Raw genomic sequence first — 8,950 nt, 5'->3', positions numbered from 1 at the left:
TTCCCTCTTGAATCACTCTTTCATTGAGCGCCCTCTTCGCAGATGTCCATGAGGACTTGGTCCAACCTTTGATCAAAGTTGACCCTTCTAGTGTATGGGTGTGCATCTCCTTGCATCATAGGAAAATTGAATGCGAACCTTACATTTTCCGGACTAAAGTCTAAGTATTTCCCTCGGACCATTGCAAGCCAATTCTTAGGGTCCGGGTTCACACTTTGATCATGGTTCTTGGTGATCCATGCATTGGCATTGAACTCTTGAACCATTAAGATTCCGACTTGTTGAATGGGGTTAGTGAGAACTTCCCAACCTCTTCTTCGAATCTCATATCGGATCTCTGGATATTCGCCCTTTTTTAGCTTAAAAGGGACCTCGGGGATCACCTTCTTCTTGGCCACAACTTCATAGAAGTGGTCTTGATGCACCCTTGAGAGGAATCTTTCCATCTCCCATGACTCGGAGGTGGAAGCTTTTGCCTTCCCTTTCCTCTTTCTAGAGGTTTCTCCGGCCTTTGGTGCCATTAATGGTTATGGAAAAACAAAAAAAGCTTTAGCTTTTACCACACCAAACTTAGAAGGTTGCTCGTCCTCGAGCAAAAGAAGAAAGAAGAGAGTAGAAGAAGAAGAAATAGAGGAGATAGAGGGGGCTTAGTGTTTCGGCCAAGGGGGATAGGTAGTGTGTATGTTAGGTGAAAATGAAGGAGTGAAGATGGGTTTATATAGGAGTAGGGAGGGGGGTATGGATCGGCCATTATGGGTGGGTTTGGGTGGGAAAGTGGTTTGAATTTGAATGGTGAGGTAGGTGGGGTTTTATGAAGGATGGATGTGAATGGTGAAGAGAATGATGGGATTTGATAGGTGAGGGGTTTTTTTTGGGGAAGAGGTGTTGAGGTGATTGGTGAATGGGTGAAGAAGAGAGAGAGGTGGGGTAGGTGGGGATCCTATGGGGTCCACAGATCCTGAGGTGTCAAGAATTTTCATCCCTGCACCATGTGGCGTGCAAAACGCCCCTTGCTGTCAATCCTGGCGTTAAACGCCAGGCTGCTGCCCATTTCTGGCGTTTAACGCCAGCTTCTTGCCCATTCTTGGCGTTAAACGCCAGTCTGGTGCCCATTTCTGGCGTTAAACACCCAGAATGGTGCCAGACTGGGCGTTTAACGCCCATTCTGCTACCCTTACTGGCGTTTAAACGCCAATAAGTTTCTTCTCCAGGGTGTTCTATTTTTCATTCTATTTTTTCTTCTATTTTTGATTTTTCAATTGTTTTTTGTGACATCACATGATCATCAACCTATAGAAAACATAAAATAACAAAGAAAATAGAAATTTAATATAGATAAGTAAAAATTGGGTTGCCTCCCAACAAGCGCTTCTTTAATGTCAATAGCTTGACAGTGGCTCTCATGGAGCCTTACAGATGTTCAGAGCAATGTTGGAACCTCCCAACACCAAAATTAGAGTTTAAATATGGGGGTTAAACACCAAACTTAAAGTTTGGTTGTGGTCTCCCAACACCAAACTTAGAGTTTGACTGTGGGGGCTCTGTTTGACTCTGTATTGAGAGAAGCTCTTCATGATTCCTCTCCATGGTGACAGAGGGATATCCTTGAGCTTTCAATACAAGGGAGTCTTCATTCACTTGAATGATCACTTCTCCTCTGTCAACATCAATCACAGCTTTTGCTGTGGCTAGGAAGGGTCTGCCAAGGATGATGGATTCATACATACACTTCCCAGTCTCTAGGATTATGAAGTCAGCAGGGATGTAGTGGCCTTCAACCTTTACCAAGACATCCTCTACAAGTCCATAAGCTTGTTTCTTTGAATTGTCTGCCATCTCCAATGAGATTCTTGTAGCTTGTACCTCAATGATCCCTAGCTTCTCCATTACAAAGAGAGGCATGAGGTTTATGCTTGACCCTAGGTCACACAAGCCTTCTCAAAGGTTATGGTGCCTATGGTACAAGGGATTGAGAATTTCCCAGGGTCTTGTCTCTTCAGAGGTAATCTCTGCCTAGTCAAGTCATCCAGTTCTTTGATGAGCAATGGAGGTTCATCCTCCCAAGTCTCATTACCAAACAACTTGGCATTTAGCTTCATGATTGCTCCAAGGTACTTAGCAACTTACTCTTTAGTAACATCTTCATCCTCTTCAGAGGAAGAATACTCATCAGAGCTCATGAATGGCAAAAGTAAATTCAATGGAATCTCTATGGTCTCAGTCTGAGCCTCAGATTCCCATGGTTCCTCATTAGGGAACTCCATGGAGGTCAGTGGACGTCCATTGAGGTCTTCCTCAGTGGAGATCACTGCCTCTTCCTCCTCTCCAGGTTCGGCCATGTGAGACATGTTTATGGCCTTGCACTCTCTCTTTGGATTCTCTTCTATTTTGCTTGGGAGAGTACTAGGAGGGAGTTCAGTAACTTTCTTACTCAGCTAACCCACTTGTGCTTCCAAATTTCTAATGGAGGATCTTGTTTCAGTCATGAAACTTTGAGTGGTTTTGATTAGATCAGAGACAATGGTTGCTAAATCAGAGTGGCTCTACTTAGAATCCTCTGTCTGTTGCTGAGAAGATGATGGAAAAGGCTTGCTATTGCTAAACCTGTTTCTTCCACCATTATTGTTATTGAAGTCTTGTTGAGACCTCTGTTGATCCTTCCATGAGAGATTTGGATGATTTCTCCATGAAGAATTATAGGTGTTTCCATAGGGTTCTCCCATGTAATTCACCTCTTCCATTGCAGGGTTCTCAGGATCATAAGCTTCTTCTTCAGAGGAAGCTTCCTTAGTACTGCCTGTTGCTGCTTGCATTCCAGACAGACTCTGAGAAATCATATTGACTTGTTGAGTCAATATTTTGTTCTGAGCTAGTATGGCATTCAGAGTGTCAATTCAAGAACTCCTTTCTTCTGATTTGTCCCATTATTCACAGGATTCCTTTCAGAAGTGTACATGAATTGGTTATTTGCAACCATTTCAATGAGTTTCTGAGCTTCTGTAGGCGTCTTCTTCAGATGAAGAGATCCTTCAGCAGAGCTATCCAATGACATCTTGGATAGTTCAGACAGACCATCATAGAAAATACCTATGATGCTCCATTCAGAAAGCATGTCAAAAGGACATCTTCTGATCAATTGCTTGTATCTTTCCATGCTTCATAGAGGGATTCTCCTTCCTTCTGTCTGAAGGTTTGGACTTCCACTCTTAGCTTGCTTAATTTTTGAGGTGGAAATAACTTTGCCAAGAAGGCATTGACTAGCTTTTCCCAAGAGTTCAGGCTTTCTTTAGGTTGTGTATCCAACCATGTCCTAGCTCTGTCTCTTACAGCAAAAGGAAAAAGCATAAGTCTGTAGACTTCAGGGTCAACCCCATTGGTCTTGACAATGTCACAAATTTGCAAGAATTTAGCTAAGAACTGATGAGGATCTTCTAATGGAAGTCCATGAAACTTGCAATTCTGTTGCATTAGAGAAACTAATTGAGGCTTAAGCTCAAAGTTGTTTGCTCCAATGGCAGAGATTGAGATGCTTCTCCCATAGAAGTCGGGAGTAGGTGCAGTAAAGTTACCAAGCACCTTCCTTGCATTGTTGGCATTGTTGTTTTCGGCTGCCATGGTTTCTTCTTCCTTGAAGAGCTCTGTTAGGCCCTCTAAAGAGAATTGTGCTTTAGCTTCTTTTAGCTTTCTCTTCAAGGTCCTTTCAGGTTCAGGATCAGCTTGAACAAGTATGCCTTTATCTTTGCTTCTACTTATATGAAAGAGAAGAGAACAAGAAAGTAGGGAATCCTCTATGTCACAGTATAGAGATTCCTTGAGGTGTCAGAGGAAAAGAAGAATAGAAGGAGGGGTAGATGGAAAAGAATTCGAACATATAAAAAAGGAGGGAGTTCGAATTGTACCTTGAGGAGGAGTGTTAGTCCTTTAAATAGAAGGATGTGAGAAGAGGAGAAGAATTTTCAAAAATAAATTAAAAAGATTTTGAATTAATTAAAAGAAATTTGAAAATTTGATTGAGATTTTCGAAAATTAAGATTGGGAAAGAAATTAAGTGATTTTTGAAAATATTTTGAAATTATAAATTAAAAAGATATGATTGAAAGTTAATTTTGAAAAAGATATGATTGAAAATCAATTTAGAAAAAGAAAGTTTTTAAAATTAAAGTTGATTACTTGACTAACAAGAAATTAAAAGATATGATTCTGAAATTTAAAGTTTGATCATTTCTTAATAGGCAAGTAACAACTTGAAACTTTTGAAGTAAATCTTTAATTATAACAAGGATTTTTGAAAATTAAAAAAAATGGAAAGAAATTGATATTGAAGAGATATGATTGAAAAGATGTGATTTGAAAAAGATTTGATTTTGAAAAATTATGAAGATTTGAAAAAAATTTGAATTAAAAACAAAATCTTCCCTCTTGTGTCCTTCTGGCATTTAACGCCCAAAATGCTACCTTTTTAGGCGTTAAACACCCAGCCAGGTACCCTGGCTGGCGTTTAAACGCCAGTTTTCCTTCTTCACTGGGCGTTTTGAACGCCCAGCTTTTTCTGTTTGATTCCTCTGCTGAATGTTCTGAATCTTCAATTCTCTGTATTATTGACTTGAAAAGACACAATTTTGAAAATATTTTTGAATTTTTAATGGTGAGAAACAATAAAAATGCAACTAAGATCAAATGAACAATGCATGCAAGACACCAAACTTAAAAATTTGTATACTAAGGACTATAACAAATTGAAAATGCATGTAAGAAACAACAAAACACACAAAACAAGAGAATTTAAAGATCAAAGCAATGAAATCATCAAGAATAACTTGAAGATCAATGAAGAACAATATGTATAAATTGAAAAATGCAAGAAGAAGAAAGTCATGCAATTGACACCAAACTTAAAAATTGATGCTAGACTCAAACAAGAAACATAAAATATTTTTTTATTTTTATGATTTTATAAAATTTTTTGTGATTTTCAAAACTATATGGAAAAGAAAATAAAGAGAATCAAAACTTTTAATGAGAATTCCAGGAATCATGCAATGTTAGTCTAAAGCTTCAGTCTAAAAAGATTAGACATGTTTGGCCAAGCTTCAGCAGGACATTACATTCAACAGCTAAATTGATGAGAATCAATCAGCTTTTGTGATGATAAGAACATCACCTTGAAACTCTAGAATTCATTCTTAAAAATTCTGAAAAGTACCTAATCTAAGCAACAAGATGAACCGTCAGTTGTCCAAACTCGAACAATCGCCGGCAACGGCGCCAAAAACCTGGTATGCGAAATTGTGATCATCAACAATGGCGCCAAAGGACTTGGAGCTCTTAAACGTGAATCACACTTTGTCACAATTCCGCACAACTAACCAGCAAGTGCACTGGGTCGTCCAAGTAATAAACCTTACGTGAGTAAGGGTCGATCCCACGGAGACTGTCGGCTTGAAGCAAGCTATGGTCACCTTGTAAATCTCAGTCAAGCGAATTCAGATGGTGATGGAGAATTGATAATTAAAAGATGAATAAAACATAAAATAAAGATAGATATACTTATGTAATTCTTTGGTTGGAATTTCAGATAAGCGTATGAAGATGCTTTGTTCCTCCTGAACCTCTGCTTTCCTATTGCCTTCTTCCAATCATTCATACTCCTTTCCATGGCAAGCTTTGTGTTGGGCATCACCGTTGTCAATGGCTACTTCCCGTCCTCTCAGTGAAAACGTTCCAAATGTGCTGTCACCGCACGGCTAATCATCTGTCGGTTCTCGATCATGCTGGAATAGGATCCATTGATCCTTTTGCGTCTGTCACACGCCCAACAATCGCAAGTTTGAAGCTCGTCACAGTCATCCCTTCCCAGATCCTACTCAGAATCCCACAGACAAGGTTTAGATGTTCTGAATCTCAGGAATGGCTGCCAATAATTCTAGCCTATACCACGAAGGTTCCAATCTTAGATTAGAAACCCAAGAGATACGCATTCAAGCCATTGCTAGTAGAACAGAGGTGGTTGTCAGGCACATGTTCATAGGAGAGAATGATGATGTGTTCACGGATCATCACATTCATCAAGTTGAAGAACGAATGAATATCTTGGAGAAGAAATAGACTTGAGTTGAATAGAAAAACAATAGTACTTTGTATTAATTCATGAAGAACAGCAGAGCTCCACACCTTAATCTATGGTGTGTAGAAACTCCACCGTTGAAAATACATAAGTGATAATAGTGTAAGCATGGCCGAATGGCCAGCCTCCAAGCTCTAGGGACTAAACGTCCAAAGATGAAAATACAATAGCAAAAGGTCCTATTTATAGAGAACTAGTAGCCTAGGATTTACAGAAATCAGTAATTAATGCAGAAATCTTCTTCCGGGCCCACTTGATGTGTGCTTGGACTGAGAATTGAAGCTTCCATGTGTAGAGACTTTTCTTGGAGTTAAACGTCAGCTTTTGTGCCAGTTTGGGCGTTTAACTCCAGCTTTTGTGCCAGTTTTGGAGTTAAACGCCAAATTCTTGAGCTGACTTGGAACGCCGGTTTGGCCATCAAATATCAGAAAAGTATGACTATTATATATTGCTGGAAAGCCCAGGATGTCTACTTTCAACGCAATTAGAGCGCACCAATTGGCTTCTGTAACTCCAGAAAATCTCTTTGAGTGCAGGGAGGTCAGAATCAACAGCATCTGCAGTCCTTTTTCAGCCTCTGAATCAGATTTTTGCTCAGGCCCTCAATTTCAGCAGAAAATACCTGAAATCAAGAAAAACACACAAACTCATAGTAAAGTCCAGAATTGTGATTTTTATTTAAAAACTAATAAAAACATAATAAAAACTAATTAAAATATACTAAAAACATACTAAAAACAATGCCAAAAAGCGTATAAATTATCGGCTCATCACAACACCAAACTTAAATTGTTGCTTGTCCCAAGAAACTGAAAATCAAATAGGATAAAAAGAGAAGAATATACAATGAATTCTAAAAACATCTATGAAGATCAGTATTAATTAGATGAGCGGGGCTTTTAGCTTTTTGCTTCTGAACAGTTTTGGCATCTCACTTTATTCCTTGAAGTTCAGAATGATTGGCATCTATAGGAACTAAGAATCCAGATAGTGTTATTTATTCTCCTAGTTAAGTATGTTGATTCTTGAACACAGCTACTTTATGAGTCTTGGCCGTGGCCCTAAGCACTTTGTTTTCCAGTATTACCACTGGATACATAAATGCCACAGACACATAACTGGGTGAACCTTTTCAGATTGTGACTCAGCTTTGCTAGAGTCCCAATTAGAGGTGTCCAGGGTTCTTAAGCACACTCTTCTTTTTGCTTTGGACCTCGACTTTAACCGCTCAGTCTCAAGTTTTCACTTGACACCTTCATGCCACAAGCACATGGTTAGGGACAACTTGGTTTAGCCGCTTAGGCCAGGATTTTGTTCCTGTGGGCCCTCCTATCCACTGATGCTCAAAGCCTTGGAACCTTTTTATCACCCTTGCCTTTTGGTTTAAAGGGGTACTGGCTTTTCTACTTGCTTTCTTTTTTTTTTCTTTTCTCTTTTTTTGCAAGCTTTTCACTGCTTTTTCTTGCTTCAAGAATCAATTTATGATTTTTCAGATCATCAGATAACATTTCTCCTTTTCCCATCATTCTTTCAAGAGCAACAATTTTAACATTCATAAACAATCAAATTCAAAATATGCACTGTTCAAGCATTCATTCAGAAAAACAATAGTATTGCCACCACATTAAGATAATTAAACTGTTTTAAAATTTGAAATTCATGCACTTCTTTTTCTTTTTCAATTAAAAACATTTTTTATTTAAGAAAGGTGATGGATTCATTTTCATAGCTTTAAGGCATAGACACTAAGACACTAATGATCATGTAATAAGACACAAACATAAATAAACATAAAGCACAATTTTCAAAAAACAGGAAAATAAAGAACAAGGAAATTAAAGAACGGGTCACCTTAGTGATGGCGGTTGTTCTTCCTCTTGAAGATCTTATGGAGTGCTTGAGCTCCTCAATATCTCTTCCTTGCCTTTGTTGCTCCTCTCTCATGGTTCTTTGGTCTTCTCTAATTTCATGGAGGAGGATGGAATTCTCTTGGTGCTCACCCTTAATTGTCCCATGTTGAAACTTAATTCTCCTAGGGAGGTGTTGATTTGCTCCCAATAGTTTGTGGAGGAAAATGCATCCTTGAGGCATCTCAGGGATTTCATGATGAGGAGTTCCTCATGCTCTTGGTGAGTTCTCTCACTTGCTCCATCCTTTTCTTAGTGATGGGCTTGTCCTCATCAATGAGGATGTCTTCCTCTATGTCAATTCAGCTGAATTGCAGAGGTGACAAATGAGATGAGGGAAGGCTAACTTGCCACAGTAGAGGATTGTCCGCCACTTTGTAGAGTTCTTGGATATAACTTCATGAACTTCTACTTCCTCTCTAGTCATGATGCTATGAATCATGATAGCCGTCTATAGTAACTTCAGACCGGTTGCTAGTAGGAATGATTGAGCGTTGATGAACTCCAACCATCCCTAGCCATAGGCTTGAGGTCATGGCTTCTTAGTTGAACCGGCTTCCTCTTGAATCACTCTTTCATTGACGCCTCTTCGCAGATGTCCATGAGGACTTGGTCCAACCTTTGATCAAATTGACCCTTCTAGTGTATGGGTGTGCATCTCCTTGATCATAGGAAAATTGAATGCAACCTTACATTTTCGGACTAAAGTCTAAGTATTTCCTGACCATTGCAAGCCAATTCTTAGGTCGGTTCACACTTGATCATGTTCTTGGTGATCCATGATTGGCATTGAACTCTTGAACATTAAGATTCGACTTGTTGAATGGGGTTAGTGAGAACTTCCCAACCTCTTCTTCGAATCTCATATCGGATTCTGGATATTCGCCTTTTTAGCTTAAAGACTCGGGATCACTTCTTC

This window comes from Arachis hypogaea, chromosome 17, assembly GCF_003086295.3.
Source record: "Arachis hypogaea cultivar Tifrunner chromosome 17, arahy.Tifrunner.gnm2.J5K5, whole genome shotgun sequence".
Classification (NCBI taxonomy): Eukaryota; Viridiplantae; Streptophyta; class Magnoliopsida; order Fabales; family Fabaceae; genus Arachis; species Arachis hypogaea.
This window is presented reverse-complemented; position numbering follows the sequence as displayed.